The sequence below is a fragment of the Saccopteryx leptura genome, chromosome 1 (genome assembly GCF_036850995.1).
Source record: "Saccopteryx leptura isolate mSacLep1 chromosome 1, mSacLep1_pri_phased_curated, whole genome shotgun sequence".
In the NCBI taxonomy this organism is placed as follows: domain Eukaryota; kingdom Metazoa; phylum Chordata; class Mammalia; order Chiroptera; family Emballonuridae; genus Saccopteryx; species Saccopteryx leptura.
Window position 1 is genome coordinate 363,953,643 of NC_089503.1, and position 19,739 is coordinate 363,973,381.

At 40.7% G+C, this 19,739-nt stretch overlaps 1 protein-coding gene across 3 annotated transcripts in view; it reads right to left on the reverse strand.

Annotated features, from left to right (window-relative positions):
- Positions 1-12,316: 12,316 nt before the first annotated feature.
- The window catches only part of BEND6 (BEN domain containing 6), a 64,547-nt gene continuing 57,124 nt past the window's right edge, over positions 12,317-19,739 (reverse strand). For all 3 annotated transcript variants that reach the window (XM_066359145.1, XM_066359146.1, XM_066359144.1), the window contains one exon: positions 12,317-13,739. The gene's annotated coding sequence lies outside the window, so the exon portion shown is untranslated. The remainder of the gene's footprint in view (positions 13,740-19,739) is intronic.

Below are 19,739 nucleotides of genomic sequence, written 5' to 3' on the forward strand. Positions count from 1 at the left end.
TCGCTCAAGCTGGCGACCTCGGGGTCTCAAACTTGGGTCTTCCACATCCCAGTCCGACATTCTATCCACTGCGCCACCGCCTGGTCAGGCAGGCTGCTGGTTCTTGAATAAACTTCTTTGCTTTGCACCGGCACCTGTCCCACAATTACTGATTGTTCATTACCGAAGGCAGTTGAGCCTATGTTTGGTAATACTTTCAAGCGCTCTCATTTTTATAGTCAAATGTTGGTCTAGAAAATAGATCTTTTTCTTGGTTTGTTCAGACATTGCTTTACCAAATGAGTGGCCAACCTTTTTCTCTTCAATATTTATAAATGACTGTGAACAGATAAAATGGGTGATAATGGATGTTAACTGAAAACAATCTTTTAAATTTTATTTATTGATTTTAGGGTGAGGAAGGGGGAGAGAGTGGGAAACATCAATTTGTTGATTTGTTCTCCTACTTATTTATGCATCCATTGCTTGATTCTTCTATATGCCCTGATCAGGGATCCCAACCGCAACCTTAGCCTCTCAGGATGATGCTGTAACTAAATGAGCTATCAGGCCAAGGCTGAAAACATTCTTTTAAAACTTTTTCTACTAACCCTATTAGCCTAATGTGGAGAAAACAGCTGTGTTAGGCTTGTCTGCTTGTACTTTGCCTGATTAGTGCATGAGCACCTGCAGCGCCACGTGTGTATAGTCTATGTGAGGCTATGGGTGCTTGCCCTCAGGGTGGATGGTGGATTACGGACTGTCTGCCAGCCACTGTGGGGGGGGGGGGGCATTTTGCTGTTCGATTGCCTAAGAAGCAGTTTTTCCCTCCCTGTTTGCTCATCTGTCAATGTGAGACTCAATTAAATGGGAATGACCCCACGTTTTCTGACTCCACTATTTCTCTGCCATCTGCCTGAATCCAGTGTGGACCTACCTGGCCTCAGCCACAAGCATTACACCTAAAATCACTTGTAGTCTGACAAATCCATAGTCCTCCCAAATCACCTTTATGATTCTGATTCTGACCTACAATGAGTGAGGTCATACAACAGAAGAACTGTGAAGCATGTCACCATTCAAAGAAATAGTTTTATTAGAAGATTTTAAGGGAAATAGAGATAGGTGAAATTTAAATGAATCATTTTTTCGGTAGTTTCAAAGCCAGTTAAGGCTGTGTGAGTTCAAATCAAGTCTGGACTGCAATGTGGACCTAGAGTCTGTTATCTCAGAAAATACAAAGTTATCATAAGTATTAACTGTGCCAAGAAACTCCTTATCTGAAGCCCTGTATTGAGTTTGGAATATGAAGTTTCTCTGAGTCAAAGTGACTAGCCAAAGGAGAGATATTTCACTATTACTGATACATTTTCAAACAATTAAATGTCTGATACTTCAGATTTCAGAGAATGTAATGCCAGTGGTGGAGGCCAGGCAGGTCACATTGAACTCAGGCAGACGGTAGAGGAAGGAACTGCGGAGCTGGAAAGAGTCAGGCCATTACCTGTTTATTGGAGGCTCACAGAGAGGGTAGACGAGCAAATAAGCAAAGGAAAAACTACTTTTCGCAGTGGAGAGCCAGGGATCAGGAAAACTGCCCCTCCAGGCGGCAGCTGTGGGAATCAGGGAACTGCACCTCTTGGTGGCGGAAGAGATCTGGGAGACTCGCCCCTAAGGGAAAGCACCTGTAGCTTTCCGTAGACACACACGTGGCTTTCTGTCACGTGCTCACGCACTAATCATGCAAAGTGCTTGCAGCCAAGGAAACCAGCCAGCAAGCCTACCTAACACAGCTGTTTTCCGCACAGAGAACAAAGTGTCTTATTGAGTATGAAAGTGGAAGTCACCAAAGTCACCTTGACTCTACAAGTGCAGTATTTCGTTGGGAGAAATATGGTCTCTTTTCTTCATTTTTCAGCTGACTTTATCCATGTCTGTTATTTGAGCCCAACAGATATTTACCTTTTCAGAGGCCTGTTTTAGCTGGTCCAGGTGAAAACACGCCATGTGATTACTTATATTTGTAGCTAGCATTAGGTGAATGTTATATTTTTTCATTTCCACAAAGCACACTGTAATGCCAGTGGAAGAGGCCAGGCAGGTTCACATTGGATTTGGGCAGATGGTAAAAAAAACTGTGGAGCCGGAAAGTGTTGGCCCATTCCGTTTAGTAAAGTTTCACAGTGGCAGACAAGCACACAGGCAGGAGAAACCGCCCCTCAGGCGCACAGACAGCAAAATGGCCCCTCACAGTGATGGGCAGGCAGTCCTCCATCAGTCTCCCTGAGCTGAGCGCAAGCACCCCTAGCCTTATATAGGCCATACACACCAATCAGGCTAAGGCCTTGCGGCCGGTAAACCAGCAAGCAAGCCTAACACAGCTGCCTCCTCCCCCCCCCCCCCCCCCACACACACACACACACTAAAACTACAGTTGCATTTATATCAACTAAATTGGGGACTTGTACTCACTGCTTGGAAAATAAGCAGTAAATATGTGGCGTTCTATTTATATCAAATATATAGTATATAATACAATAAACTATAATTTAACTCTGAGCTTATACCAATAGTAGCAAGACTGGCTATAATTCTCCAGTAGGAACATGCAAATAGCCTCACTTATGTTTGCCTTATCTAAAATCTCAAATAAAGCAGCAAGGAGAAATAAAACAACAACAAAACATGCTACCCTGCTATTTTTAGCAAAATAGGCAACTGATAAAATTGGCAGGATCCAGAGACTTAAAAGTTGCTAAAAGACCCTGGCCGGTTGGCTCAGTGGTAGAGCGTCGGCCTGGCGTGCAGGAGTCCTGGTTCGATTCCCGGCCAGGGCACACAGGAGAAGCGCCCATCTGCTTCTCCACCCCTCCCCCTCTCCTTCCTCTCTGTCTCTCTCTTCCCCTCCCGCAGCTGAGGCTCCATTGGAGCAAAAGATGGCCCGGGTGCTGGGGATGGCTCCTTGGCCTCTGCCCCAGGCGCTAGAGTGGCTCTGATCGCGACAGAGCGACGCCCCGGATGGGCAGAGCATCGCCCCCTGGTGGGCGTGCTGGGTGGATCCCGGTTGGGCGCATGCGGGAGTCTGTCTGACTGCCTCCCCGTTTCCAGCTTCAGAAAAATACAAAAAAAAAAAAAAAAAGTTGCTAAAAGAGCCCGCCCAGGTGGCTGCGGCCCAAGGGAGCCAGGCTGGCTGCAGGCCCCACGGAAGGGCCTGGAGACATGGGTTTTGTGCAGTGTCAGGCAGGCAGCTGCCAGGCCCCCGGCTTTACACTGATGCTCTGCTTTAGGTGTCGCTCTCTTCTCCAACGGCAGCCCTCTGTGTTTCAATAGCAGACTTGCCTCCCTGCATGGAAAAACGTTTGTGGTGTACTTTACAATGAAAAAGAGCCATTTAAAAAAATGTGTTCAAGAAAGCCTATGGCCCAGCGTCACCATAGGATTTTATTTTTTTTAAATGTAAAAAAGAGCTGCAAAATTAATGAATACATGAAAAGTATTCACACACACAAAAAAGTCATAGAAAAGATGAAAATGCTGATCATACACTCTACCACAGGATACAAATCTTAGCAAACTATCATCTCACACATGTTGGAAGACCATAGAACACACGTGCAGGAACTCATACATTAGTAAAATTTTCTTTGACACTTAGCTGTAGTTATGGAACACTTAGGAAGTCCTTCCTTCCACTTTAGCCCTGGCCAGGTAATCCAGTTGGTTAAAGTATCATCCTCATACACTCAAGTTGCGAGTTGAGATTTTAGATAAGGCAAACATAAGTGAGGCTACTTGCATGTTCCTACTGGAGAATTACAGCCAGTGTTGCTACTATAGGTATAAGCTCAGAGTTATAGTTTATTGTATTATATATATTTGATATAAATATAAAGCCACATATTTACTGCTTATTTTCCCTGTCAGAGCACATGCAGGAATCAACTAATGAGTATATAAATAAGTGGAATAGCAAATTGAGGGGGTCTCTTCCTCTCTCTCTAAAATCAATAATAATAAAAACTTTAAATAAAGTCCTTCCCCTTTAGAGAACATAAAAAGTCAGTATTTTTTTAAATCTTAGTCCCATCTTTACTTTTTATTAATCTGGAATTCTTTATGAAATATAACTTAATGTTTATACACCAATTGTCTCAGTATTATTTATTGAAAAACCTCCCTTTTCCAACTTATTAAAGGTTCTGTTTTAACCATATTGTAAATATTATATATGTGAATATATAATATGTACATTACACATACATGAGTACTGATTGCTTTCTGGCCACTCTATTCAGTTTTATTAGTCTTCTTAATTTGTAACTAAGTTAAGAATAAATATATAAAGCTGAATTAAAAATAAGATATATAGGAGTGACGTCACGGAAATGGCGCCGTGACAGCGCGTCCGACAGATCTCCCCAAAATCACAACAATTTTATCAACTAGAAACAGGAAAATTTATCTTCGGAGCAAACTGAAAGCAAAAGGACTGTTATCACTCGAATCTGAGAGACGAGGGTGTGGAGGAAGCTACCGCAGGGACGTTCATTCAAGCCGCGAGAAAGTGCGCCTGTGGTAAGTCATCCCGCACTCGGAAGCCGCCGCTGGCCGCCGCCAGCCGCCGCCGCCAGCCGCCGCCGCCAGCCGCCGCGAGCAGCGCCCGGGTCGGTTGCAGGGCGAGCGGCAAGCAGCCGCTGGCGCGCTCCCGGTCTGGTTGCAGACCGAGAATTGCAGACCGAGCACCGCTAACGTTCCCAGCGGCCCGCGCACGGGGAGCGGGAGAGGCCCCAGGGTGGTATTCCCTACTTGGGAGATTCTCTCCGCGGGCGGGGCACCTCACCCAGCCATTCAAGCTAACAATCAAGCGTTGGGGGAGGGGCGCGCGCAGCGGCTGAAATACCTTCGGGAGCACAGCTGCGACCCAATTACTAAAATTAACTTAACCCGTGAAATCTGCGCACCCTCGGTTCTAATTGATAAGATCTCTCTCAGTTCACCGACCCAAGACAAGAGGCGTGATATTTTTTGGTGCCTCTCGCTAAAGGGGCGGGGGCAACTTCTGATTGATAGAGCCTCCATATTCAGGGATAAACGCTAACAAGAAGGACTTGGCAGATAATAAGATCTATACCACACTAGTCGCAAGCAGAGACTAGTGCCTCTTCTTACCGGCCAAAACAGGCTACAAAGAGTGGAAAGCCTGGGTTGAGAGGTCCAACGGAATGCTAGGCGCTGAACAATCACCTTGACAACAATTGACTCCCACCCCCGCCTGATTACACTGGAGGCCCTGACTGTCAGAGCCCTTCCCAGAGCCTTGCACTGAGTGGGGATAGAGTGGGGATTTCCCAGCTCTTTGAGTCTCTTACTCCCCAGGCAGAAGCAGTGGCAGCCTTGTGGCTGGATCGCCAGGCTGCTGGTTCGGGAGGGGGGGACTGGGAGAGAGAATCCACGAAGGCGAACTCTCTCGTCGTTAGACCCTGCAGACGCCGGCAGGCCTTGACTACCAACAAGACTAAAGCCAATTGTGTGACATTGCCATAGAACCCCATCAACTGCAAGTCCCTGCCTGGGTGTGGCGCAGGGGCAGGGCCTGGGGTGCAGAGTCGCCGACCGGGAAGAGGGAGAGAGGAGAAGGAGGAAGAGGTTGACATCTCAAAATCAGGAAAAATCCACAGACTTTGCAGCTTGTTCCACTGTTTGTTGTTTTTTTTGTTTTGTTTTGTTTTGTTTTGTTTTTGTTGTTGTTGTTTGTTCCTTCTATCTTATTGCCTTTATTTCCTCCACCTCAGTCCTTCTATTCTCTGCCCATCTTATGCTTCCCTTTTCTTGAACTACACTACCCATAAGTGTTACATTTTATTTCTCTTCTTCATCCTCACCCTCCTTTGGGGTTATACTCCAGGACACTTAATTCTCACTCTCTCCTCTTTTGTTTTTTTTTGCCTTATTTTGTCTTTTTCTCTTCCTTTTTTATTTCTTCCTTTGTTTTTCTCTTTTTCTTATTTTTTCCTTTCTATTCGTTTTTTATTTTCTCGTTTTACTTTCCTCCCATTTAATCCTCAATCACGAACAAATTAGTTAATTTGGGACTCAAGGTTTTTTTTGGCTTTGTTTTTCTTTTTCGGTTTTGTTTTTGTTTTTTTCTGGTTGGTTTGTTTTTGTGGCATTTTGGGTCCTCCCAACCCAAGGTCTCCATTGTATTTGGTCTTTGCTCCACTTAATACAACGTATTTTTACTTATTATTTTTATTTTTTCTTCTTGATTATTCCTTTTTTTGTCCTTTTTTCTGGTTCCCTCTTGTCCCTCTCATTATATCTCTTGGTTGACCGTCACCCGCAGGCAGATCAACTTATGCTTGTCTAAGATATTCTTCCCTTTTTTTTTTATTTATTTATTTTTTTATTTTTTGCCCCCTTGAACTCTTCACCGCAAACCAGGCCCTCCATTATAGGCACGATATTTCCCTGAGGAGGGGAGAGGAGGGAAGGAGAACAAAGAAAAAAAAAAGGGGGAAATAATAAATTATTACTGCTTTTTTTTGTGGGGTGTTTTACCCTTTGTTGTTTTTTTTTTTTGTTGTTGTTGTTTTTGTTTTTTTTTTGTTTTTTTTTTTTTGTTTTTGTTTTTTACTTTTTACTCTTTATTAATTCTAATTAGTGCTATCAACAAGACCACCCTCAGATGCCAATAAGAAAGAGGAAATCGAATATTATGGATACAAAAGAAAGAGAGGTAACACAAATAGATGTGGAAAAATCTATGGAGAAAAGACTTAACATATTGGAAGCCTTGGAGCTAAATGACAGAGAATTTAAAATAGAAATCTTAAAAATACTCAGAGATATACAAGAAAACACGGAAAGGCAATATAGGGAGATCAGAAAACAACTCAATGAACACAAAGAATATATTACCAAGGAAATTGAAACTATAAAAACAAATCAAACAGAAATGAAAAACTCAATTCACGAACTGAAAAACGAGGTAACAAGCTTAGCTAGCAGAACAACCCAGATTGAAGATAGGATTAGTGAAATAGAAGACAAACAACTTGAGGCACAACAGAGAGAAGAAGAAAGAGACTCAAAAATAATAAAAAACGAGAAAGCCCTACAGGAATTATCTGACTCCATCAGAAAGAATAACATAAGAATAATAGGTATATCAGAGGGAGAAGAGAAAGAAAATGGAATGGAGAATATACTCAAACAAATAATAGACGAGAACTTCCCAAGCCTGTGGAAAGAACTAAAGCCTCAAATTCAAGAAGCAAACAGAACACCGAGTTTCCTTAACCCCAACAAACCCACTCCAAGGCACATCATAATAAAGATGACACAAACCAATGACAAAGAAAAAATTCTCAAGGCAGCCAGGGAAAAGAAGAGTACAACATATAAAGGAAGGCCTATTAGATTATCATCAGATTTCTCAGCAGAAACTCTACAAGCTAGAAGAGAGTGGACCCCAATATTTAAAGCCCTGAAAGAGAGGAACTTTCAGCCAAGAATACTATACCCATCAAAGCTATCCTTCAAGTATGAAGGAGATATAAAAACATTCACAAATACAGAAAAGATGAGAGAATTTATCACCAGAAAGCCCCCACTCCAGGAAATACTAAAGGGGGTTTTCCAACCAGATTCAAAGAACAAAAGAAAACAACACCACAAGTAACAGCTCCACCAAGAACACAATAAAACCAAACTTAAACTGTGACAACAAAGGAAAAAAAAAAGGGGGGGAGAGAATGGAGATTAACAGTAGCAAAGGACGATGAAGTGCAGAAATACTTATAAGATAGGGTACTACAATGAATATGGTAGGTACCCTTTTCATTACTTAATGGTAACCACCCTAGAAAAAACCACCACAAAAACACATGACTTAAAAAAGGTAGCAACAGAGGAAAGAAGTATGGAACACAAACAAACAGAAACAAATGATAGAAAAACAAAAGAGAAGAATCAAACTAGATACAAAACTAACAGAAAGCAATTTATAAAATGGCAGTAGGGAACCCACAAGTGTCAATAATTACACTAAATGTAAATGGATTAAACTTACCAATAAAAAGACACAGAGTAGCAGAATGGATTAAAAAAGAAAATCCAACTATATGCTGCCTACAAGAAACACATCTAAGCAACAAGGATAAAAACAAATTCAAAGTGAAAGGCTGGAAAACAATACTCCAAGCAAACAACACCCAAAAAAAAGCAGGTGTAGCAATACTCATATCTGATAATGCTGACTACAAGACAGAAAAAGTACTCAGAGACAAAAATGGTCACTTCATAATGATTAAGGGGACACTGAATCAAGAAGACATAACAATCCTTAATATATATGCACCAAACCAAGGAGCACCAAAATATATAAGACAGCTACTTATTGACCTAAAAACAAAAACTGACAAAAATACAATCATACTTGGAGACCTCAATACTCCGCTGACGGCTCTAGATCGGTCATCCAAACAGAGAATCAATAAAGATATAGTGGACTTGAACGAAATACTAGAACACCTGGATATGATAGACATCTACAGGACACTTCATCCCAAAGCGACAGAGTATACATTTTTCTCTAGTGTACATGGAACATTCTCAAGAATTGACCATATGTTGGGCCACAAAGACAATATCAGCAAATTTAGAAAAATTGAAATTGTACCAAGCATATTTTCTGATCATAAAGCCTTGAAACTAGAATTCAACTGCAAAAAAGAGGGGGAAAAACCCACAAAAATGTGGAAACTAAACAACATACTTCTAAAAAATGAATGGGTCAAAGAAGAAATAAGCGCAGAGATCAAAAGATACATACAGACAAATGAAAATGAAAATACGACATATCAGAATCTCTGGGATGCAGCAAAAGCAGTAATAAGAGGAAAGTTCATATCACTTCAGGCCTATATGAACAAACAAGAGAGAGCCGAAGTAAACCACTTAACTTCACACCTTAAGGAACTAGAAAAAGAAGAACAAAGACAACCCAAAACCAGCCGAAGAAAGGAGATAATAAAAATCAGAGCAGAAATAAATGAAATAGAGAACAGAAAAACTATAGAAAAAATCAATAAAACAAGGAGCTGGTTCTTTGAAAAGGTCAACAAAATTGACAAACCCTTGGCAAGACTCACCAAGGAAAAAAGGCACAGGACTCAAATAAATAAAATCCAAAATGAAAGAGGAGAGATCACCACAGACATCATAGATATACAAAGAATTATTGTAGAATACTATGAAAAATTATATGCCACCAAATACAACAATCTAGAAGAAATGGATAAATTCCTAGAACAATACAACCTTCCTAGACTGAGTCATGAAGAAGCAGAAAGCCTAAACAGACCAATCAGCAGGGAGGAAATAGAAAAAACTATTAAAAACCTCCCCAAAAATAAAAGTCCAGGCCCAGACGGTTATACTAGTGAATTCTATCAAACATTCAAAGAAGACTTGGTTCCTATTCTACTCAAAGTCTTCCAAAAAATTGAAGAAGAAGCAATACTTCCAAACACATTTTATGAGGCCAACATAACCCTCATACCAAAACCTGGCAAGGATGGCACAAAGAAAGAAAACTACAGACCAATATCTCTAATGAATACAGATGCTAAAATTCTAAACAAAATACTGGCAAACCGAATACAACAACATATTAAAAAAATAATACATCATGATCAAGTGGGATTCATCCCAGAATCTCAAGGATGGTTCAACATACGCAAAACGGTTAACGTAATACACCATATCAACAAAACAAAGAACAAAAACCACATGATCTTATCAATAGATGCAGAAAAGGCTTTTGATAAAATACAACACAATTTTATGTTTAAGACTCTCAACAAAATGGGTATAGAAGGAAAATATCTCAACATGATAAAAGCCATATATGATAAACCATCAGCTAACATCATATTAAATGGCACTAAACTGAAGGCTTTCCCCCTTAAATCAGGAACAAGACAGGGTTGTCCACTCTCTCCACTCTTATTTAACGTGGTGCTAGAAGTTCTGGCCAGAGCAATCAGACAAGACAAAGAAATAAAAGGCATCCATATTGGAAAAGAAGAAGTAAAGGTATCACTTTTTGCTGATGATATGATCCTATACATCGAAAACCCGAAGGACTCCACAAAAAGATTATTAGAAACAATAAACCAATACAGTAAGGTCGCAGGATACAAAATTAACATACAGAAGTCCATAGCCTTTCTCTATGCCAACAATGAAATATTAGAAAATGAACTCAAAAAAATAATCCCCTTCACGATTGCAACAAAAAAAATAAAATACCTAGGAATAAACATAACAAAGAATGTAAAGGACCTATATAATGAAAATTACAAAGCACTGTTAAGGGAAATCGAAAAAGATACAATGAGATGGAAAAATATTCCTTGTTCTTGGATAGGAAGAATAAATATAATCAAAATGGCCATATTACCCAAAGCAATATACAAATTTAATGCAATTCCCATCAAAATCCCTATGAGATTTTTTAAAGAAATGGAACAAAAAATCATCAGATTTATATGGAACTATAAAAAACCCCGAATAGCCAAAACAATCCTAAAGAAAAAGAATGAAGCTGGGGGCATTACAATACCTGACTTTAAACTATATTATAGGGCCACAATAATCAAAACAGCATGGTATTGGCAGAAAAATAGACACTCAGACCAATGGAACAGAATAGAAAGCCCAGAAATAAAACCACATATATATGGTCAAATAATCTTTGATAAAGGGGCCAACAACACACAATGGAGAAAAGAAAGCCTCTTCAACAAATGGTGTTGGGAAAACTGGAAAGCCACATGCAAAAGAATGAAACTCGACTACAGCCTGTCCCCGTGTACTAAAATTAATTCAAAATGGATCAAAGACCTAAATATAAGACCTGAAACAATAAAGTACATAGAAGAAGACATAGGTACTAAACTCATGGACCTGGGTTTTAAAGAACATTTTATGAACTTGACTCCAATGGCAAGAGAAGTGAAGGCAAAGATAAATGAATGGGACTACATCAGAATAAAAAGTTTTTGCTCAGCAAGAGAAACTGATATAAAAATAAACAGACAGCCAACTAAATGGGAAATGATATTTTCAAACAACAGCTCAGATAAGGGCCTAATTTCCAAAATTTACAAAGAACTCATAAAACTCAACAACAAACAAACAAACAATCCAATAAAAAAATGGGAAGAAGACATGAATAGACACTTCTCCCAGGAAGAGATACAAATGGCCAACAGATATATGAAAAAATGCTCAGCTTCATTAGTTATTAGGGAAATGCAAATCAAAACTACAATGAGATACCACCTCACCCCTGTTAGATTAGCTATGATCAACAAGACGGGTAATAGCAAATGTTGGAGAGGCTGTGGAGAAAAAGGAACCCTCATTCACTGTTGGTGGGACTGTAAAGTAGTACAACCATTATGGAGGAAAGTATGGTGGTTCCTCAAAAAACTGCAAATAGAACTACCTTATGACCCAGCAATCCCTCTACTGGGTATATACCCCAAAACCTCAGAAACATTGATACGTGAAGACACATGTAGCCCCATGTTCATTGCAGCACTGTTCACAGTGGCCAAGACATGGAAACAACCAAAAAGCCCTTCAATAGAAGACTGGATAAAGAAGATGTGGCACATATACACTATGGAATACTACTCAGCCATAAGAAACGATGACATCAGATCATTTACAGCAAAATGGTGGGATCTTGATAACATTATAAGGAGTGAAATAAGTAAATCAGAAAAAAACAAGAACTACATGATTCCATACATTGGTGGAACATAAAAATGAGACTAAGAGACATGGACAAGAGTGTGGTGGTTACCAGGGGTGGGGGGAGGGAGGACAGGGGGAGAGTTAGGGGGAGGGGGGAGGGGCACAGAGAACTAGATAGAGGGTGGCGAAGGACAATCTGACTTTGGGCGAGGGGTATGCAACATAATTTAATGACAAAATAACCTAGACATGTTTTCTTTGAATATATGTACCCTGATTTATTAATGTCATCCCATTACCATTAATAAAAATTTATTTAAAAAAAAAAAAAAAAAAAAAAAAAAAAAAAAAAACAAGCAGAAAAAAAAAAAAAAAAAGATATATATCTTATATATATCATATATATATGTATATAGTCTATTACCCATAAAAATATCAACATATCTCAAAGTACTTTAAGGAAGGACAATAGACATTTAAGTTGAAGAGGACAGGTATGTTTTGCAAAGGAAACTTTATTTACATTTAGTAGGCAAAACTTATTTTACAAAGTATTTTTTAAGGAAATAACATGTAATATTAAACACCCTGGATATTGTGTATATATCCTACATAGAACGGATATTTACTCTGTATACTGACTGTATATTCCACATAGCGGGGCTCTTTAGGGAACAAACAAGTCAGGGCTACATAGCCCAGTTATAATGGTAATGCCTCCATGTTGGGTAAAGAAGCCATTAGCCTAGAAAGGAATCCCCCACTCCGGGACTTTATAAGTTAATAAAAAACAAGCAAATACTTTTATGTTCTCAATGGGATTTATTTATATTTAAGTAAAAGTGGTAAATGTTAACATAAGTTATTTCCTTAAGAATGTTCCTTTTGTACAACTACATTGTTACCAAGCAACATTTATGGGATGTTCCCTGGACCCACAGTCCTGAACTCCCTATTATATGCTTCCTTCCTTACAAGTGTATATAGAACCTTGTGCACTGAAGAAGTATGGCGTGGCAATGCAGAGTTGTCGTGTGTGACAAGCTGACATTCATTCATTCATTCATTTACAAAATGGCATTTTTCTCTTTTTGTAAATACTGTCATATGACTTTGTTTAATTATTTTTTCTTTTGATGCTAAGAAAACGAAACAGTCAAAACTAAGCAGTGTAGCAATATAACCAAATACATGGGTATTTCATTTTTATAGGATGTTTTACATGATATTGATGCTTTATATTACATTTCTGTATTTATACTTTGGTCAATAAAAAGTTAGAAGCATGTAAACAAACAAAAAAATTTTTTCCGAAAGTGGATGCATTGTTTTAACAATCACAAAAATTTGAGTTTATTTTCTTTTTTAGGAGTACAATGAAGTAGTTTTATGTTACAATAAAAGGTCTTGCTGCATTCATGTTTAAAATTTTTTATTTGATACATTTTTAAGTAACAGAATTATCCTGTAATTTTCTTGCTCAAACACTATTACTTGGTTATATATGATTATCTGATTTTAGGCTGACTTTGCTGCTCTCCTGGTTGTGAACACTGATTACTTCACTGTGCTCTTCCATACATGTATTCATGCTAAGGAACGAATAATAATAAATGTACGGTAATTGATTAGGGCAGTGACAAACCTTAAGGGTCGACGTCTTTATAATGATAGGAACTCTGACTATACAGTTAAGTTAGCTGTACAGAGAAGCATTTGGGGCGAGAAAAATGCATAAAACCATAAGGCATGCTTATTTGACTGCTATAAATTCTCTAGTTTGATGCATCGTGGATATTTAGGGTGGAGTCTACATGCAGCTTCGTTGGCAAGCTTGTTGCTCTATCAGGAGAGTCCATCGATGGTACCGATGTGGCTCAGCCTGTGCCCGCATGTCTCTGTGCCCACTGCCAGGGAGGTTGCAGATTCTCCAGCAAAATCCGATGTTCGATTTAAAACTGAAGGTGCTTGATTTCAGATACCTATACTACCTATAAAAAACAAATTTCAGAAAACAGAGCAAATTTACTTTAAAATTCTTATAGTATATTAACCGTGGTATGAGATAAGCATTTTTTTGCTTAAAAAAATGCAAGTTGTTCATAAGGACTATAACTACTGAGACGACTTAGGAATTCTTTTATGATCTACTCAGGAGCTTTCCACCAGAAATAAATAGAGATGTTTTCTCTGAACATATGTACCCTGATTGATCAATGTCACCCCATTAAAATTAATAAAAAATACTTAACCTGTATTTTAATTTTCAATGACTTTTAAGAAACTTTTAATTAGGTAAAATTTCAAACACACAAAGTAAAACAAACCATCCACACATACCTATCAACCATCTCAAAAAATTATCAACAATTCTGTTTGTCATTCCTTAGTAACAGTTCTTGATTATTTAAATATCAGTCAGGTTGCCAAATCTGCTTTACCTCTTTCAAAACTCAAGAAAACCAAAAAAGCTAAGTCAGAGGTAGAATTACCATGAACTAGTGCCACTTACATGCATGAGTACCTTTCAAAAAAAAGAGGCCCTGGTAATAGTCTCACATATTTATATGTTTTTGTTAAATTTGCCATAACTTGATAGTTCAACCATAATCGCACTCTTCATTTCAACTGTCCCTCGTTCACATTTTGTCCTTTAATTAATTCCAGTTTGCATTGTCTTCTAGGAATGCTATGTATGTGGTCAGTTCAAAGAATATTTAAGAGCACTCACTCCATAGAAAACTTGAAATGCCCTGAAATCTTACAGCTTAGATAGCAAAGAAACTCAGTAGAGGTATCCCAAAAATCTTAAAAATTACGTTGCTAATAAAGAGTTGAGAACTTAAAAGAAGCTTCTGGTAAACTGTCAAAAAAAAAAAAAAAAGCAATTTTCTATCAACTATGCTAGAAGAGAGCCTAAATTATTTTTCTATTGTTTCTATAGAAAAGGTTATTATGGCCCTGGCCGGTTGGCTCAGCGGTAGAGCGTCGGCCTGGTGTGTGGGGGACTCGGGTTCAATTCCCGGCCAGGGCACATAGGAGAAGCGCCCATTTGCTTCTCCACCCCCCCTCCTTCCTCTCTGTCTCTCTCTTCCCCTCCCGCAGCCGAGGCTCCATTGGAGCAAAGATGGCCCGGGCACTGGGGATGGCTCCTTGGCCTCTGCCCCAAGCGCTAGAGTGGCTCTGGTCGCGGCAGAGTGACGCCCCGGAGGGGCAGAGCATCGCCCCCTGGTGGGCAGAGCGTCGCCCCCTGGTGGGCGTGCCGGGTGGATCCTGGTCGGGCGCATGCGGGAGTCTGTCTGACTGTCTCTCCCCCTTTCCAGCTTCAGAAAAATACAAAAAAAAAAAAAAAAAAAAGAAGAGGTTATTATAAAATTGTCAAGTGAACAGGCAACCAAGATGTATGTGACCCCAATAAAGTAGGGTGAAAGGGTTATAGAGATGTTAACAACAACATTGCTATTTCTTCTGTATGATAGAATGTTTGAGAAATTTGTTAACTTTTAACTATTATGTAGATTTCATGATTTGTTTAATTATTTTTTCTTTTGAAAAAATGATTATTAATTTCAAAATTAATATATACAATTGTAACTGTGTACCCAAATTTTTGTGTTTCTTTTCTTAAAGAGAATTTTCCAAATCTTAATAAGCTTCAGGTTCTGGAACGCCTGGATCCATCCCTGAGTTAGGTAAATTCAGGGAGTTTTAGTGAGTGTCCAGAGGTTATACGTTTATTAAGAGGTCGAGCAGCCTCCAAAACCAGATTTTGTGGTTCTAAACATGATCCCATGCTCAAACCCGTGCCCTTGCGTTCAAGCTGGTGAGCCCATGCTCAAGCTGGCGACCTTGGGGTTTTGAACCTGAGATGCTCTAGCCACTGTGCCACCACCAGTCAGGCAGGACTTGGCTTTTCTGCCAGAGTAATAACAATATTCTTATACTGCTGGAGCCTCTGCAAAGGAAAACAGAGCAGGTCCCGGAGGTGAAAGCCCCGATACTCAGGGCAGCCTTCCTGAAGCTGCACACACCTCCAGAAACGTTGCTTTTCTTTAGTTGCTCCCGTAGGGCACCCGGGACCTCTCTGCAATGGCAGCAAATGAGTGGAGAGCTCCAGGTGGGGGCAGAAGCCCCTCCAGCCCCTGTCCCCAGTGCCCTCCTGCCAGGTAGGAAAGCAGTTCTTGGTTGGTGCCGTGAGTGAGCCCCCAGGGCCCAGAAAGGGCCTGGTGCTCTGGTAGTCACAAGGGGCCCCTGGCTCTCAGAGTCCCCACATCGTACATGGCCAGAAGCCCCAGCTGTTACTGGCAGTGCTGCCGGGTCTCCAGCAGCTCCCGGGAAGTGCAGGCGTTTCTGTGGGCAAGCTGCCCTTGCAGCAGCCACTGAGCAGTGGGGCCTGGATGCTCTGTGCTTGACTGAAGGTAGTTCTCTTTTTGTGTGACAGAGACAGAGAGAGGGACAGATAGGGACAGACAGACAGGAAGGGAGAGAGATGAGAAGCATTCTTTGTTGCAACTCCTTAGTCTCCTTAGTTGTTCATTGATTGCTTTCTCATATGTGCCTTGATGAGGGCAGGGGGATGTCCAGCAGAGCGAGTGACCCCTTGCTCAAGCCAACGACCTTGGGCTCAAGCCAGCAACCTTTGGGCTTTAAGCCAGCAACCTTTGGGCTCAAGCCAGCAACCCCGTGTTCAAGCTGGTGAGTCTGTGCTCAAGACAGATGAGCCCACACTCAAGCTGTGACCTCTGGGTTTCGAACCTGGGTCCTTCGTGTCCCAGTCCGAAGATCTATCCACTGTGCCACCATCTTTGTATTTCTTATGCATTAGTCACGGCTCTTCAGAGAAACAGAACCAATAAGTTGTATATAAAGAGAAATTTATTTTAAGGAATTGGCATACAGAGTTGTGGGAACTGGAAAGACTGAAATCTGTGGGGCGGGCTGGAAACCCAGGGAAGAGTCAACGTTGTGGCACTGAGTCCAAAGGAAACCTGGAGACAGACTGGCTCCTTCCTCAGAGGACCTCCATTTTCTTTTTTCCTTAAGGCCTTCAACTGATGCGGTGAGACCTGCCCACTTTACAGAGGATGATCTACTTCACTGGAAAATTACTGACTTAAATCTTAATTTCATTAACAAAAAAACAACTTCACAGCCTGACCAGGGACAGCGCAGTGGATAGAGTGTTGACATGGGACGCTGAGGTCCCAGGTTCGAAACCCTGAGGTTGCCGGGTGCTGACGCGGGGAGCCTCTCCCAAACGTTCTTCCTCTTCTCTGGTTGCTCCTCGTGGCTAAGCCTTGACCCACGCTGCATCTGCTGCAGAGTGGCACCGTTGCCTGCCAAGCCCTCTACCCCGTGGCCGAGTGACCCCTCCACAGGGTCTTTGGCCACCCAGGAGGCCCTTGTGGTGGACTGTTCAGCCTGTCCCTTCCCCATGACCAGCTACGCTCATGTCCCCAGGCCAGGAGGAACCGTTGCGCTGGTACCACAGCCTGACTTCGGCCATCAGCCGCCAGAAGAACTAGGAGAATCTTACGAATTGCAGAACCCAGGATACTTCAGAGATAGATCAAGGCCAGGAGTACAAAGGAAGCTTCTTCAGCACTAAGTAAAACACAGAACGCTTCATGGTTTGGGAAGCATCATTTTCTGTTTGCCTGGGACTAAGCCACATTGGGTTCCTTGGCCAGCTCTGAAGAATCAGGAAACCAAGCCTGACCCAGCTGAACCTCCACTGAACCGATACCATCAGCACAGATAAGAGGATTTGGGACTGATAACCTCCATGCCGTGTCTATGGGTAGTCGTTGATCAAGGTTGCAGCTTTGCAAACGTGGCCATTTTTATGTTGTGATGTGGTTTCTATAATTTCTTTCTCCCTGGATTTTAGTCAAGTGGTTTTTGTTTGTTTGTTTGTTTGTTTGTTTGTTTTTGTAAAGCCTCCCTTCCCCTAAAAAAAAGAAATACGAAAAACTGTATGCTGGTGTTGGCTCTTTAAGAGTTACTAATTGTATGAGCACGTCAGTTCATTTAAACTTTAAGCTTTAGTTTCATTATCTCTAAAATAAGGAAAGCACTTTCGACTAGGATTTTCCAATCATGGCACAGTTGTTATTTTGGGCTGGGTAATTCTTTGCTGTCCTGTACATTGTAGGATGTTAAATAGCATCCCAGGCTTCTGTCCACTAGATGTCAGTGGTATCACTCAGATGTAACAACCAAAAACATGTCCAAGACATTTTCAAATATTCTAGCAGTTGAGGGGCAGGGGAAAAAGTACCTCTTACCCCATTTCAGAGCTGCTGTATTAGATCACCTTTAACTTATAATATACACATATGGTACAGATTATATATACTCAGACAGCTTTGGAAATTTCTGGAGAAGGGTATTTGACCACTTAGTGGGATGTTATAGAGGTGGTATTTTAATATTCTGTTTTTCTTATAAATAAAATTGTCTTCAGCTTCTATTCGAGAGAAGCAAAAAATGGAGAGAGGCCAGAAAGATTGGCAACATCTAGCTCTTGGCAGAGTGCGAGCTGCAGGCATCTTGAGGGTGGTGAAGAGAATTTAAATGGAGCCACTTTAAAACGGAGTCAGAGCTGCCATGCAGGGGAATCGCCTTGCCATGTCTTATTTCTCAAAACCCTGGAATGTTAAAACTGGGCAAAGTAACCTTTGGACTGAGCCTAAAGCAGCACGGTGTCCCAAACAACTGTCGGCAAGGATAAGAAGAAAGCAGACTACCAGACTGAAAAGTAAAAACATTCTGTAGGATTAGCATCACTGTGTTAGCTTCTCGGCACAATAGAAATTCCTCCCTTCTATTCATGTAATTGTTCCCTTCCCTTTCCCATAAATACCCTATTGCCTTCCCTCCTGATTGGAACACTATTTGGGTTTCAGCCTGAGTCAGTGCTTCCCACATAGCTATTCTTTTGGATCTCAAATAAATGCTTGTTGCCTCTCACTTTGGCCTAACAGCTGTCACAGGAGTGAGAAAATAGATGATAAAAGGGGGGGAAGGATGGAATTTAGCATCAATCCTCAAGGAATCTTAGCTGGGAAATGGTTGTCCTTTCAAACCCAAGCCACTGGAGGCAGCCTTGAGCTCAGCGCTGGGCGGAGGGCGCAGTTAGCCGCCCCGCGCGTCAGCGGGGGTTGCTAGGCTTCTTGAATGAACGAGAATTTACATAAGTCTACATGATTTTGCAACATATTGCCTGCCAATATTAATGCAGGTAAAGTTATTATTCTAAAAAAATACTTGGGAACAGGGCATGGTTTGTCTAAATAAGTGGCCACCTTTTGGGTTCCTGTTAGTTAAATGACCACTAGATGGTGCTATATCTGACCAATTCAACAAATAATAGCTAAACATGCAGTTCTTCCCAGCATATATTCTCAGTCCTTTTTTTTTTTTCCTCATTCCTTTTGAAATAGCTTTGATCTAGCTATACTTCAAATTGTGATAAGGTGCCAAGGAATTGAAAAAAATTGTTAACATTAGTATTTTAAAAGGAGAGTCAGGCCCCTTTACCCCTCCTCTCTGAAAAGAGAAAAAAAAAAGCAGAGAAAGAGATTAAAGGGGCAAAAGTTAGTAACTAATCATAGTTCTCTGGAAGGACTGAGGCCACTACTTGCTAGACAAAAAAGAGGATAAAACTTATCTGAAAACTTCCTCTTCTCCATCCTTAAGATCCTTTAGGAGACAATGTTCACATATCTTAATTAAAAATTCATACTCTGATTCTAACTCTTCCTCCACTCCTGGAGTCCTGAGAGTGACTATACCTCTAGACAAAGGGATCACAAGCCTACTCCCCTTGCTTGAAAAACCTGCATTCTGTAACATTTTATATGCTTTCTAATAATCATCCCTTTTGAAATCCTTTATATGTATAAAAACTTGTAAACTAAACAAGCGGAGGGGGGGGGTCCCTAATAAGCTAGCCCCAACACTTTTAGCAAAGTTAATTTCACTTAGCT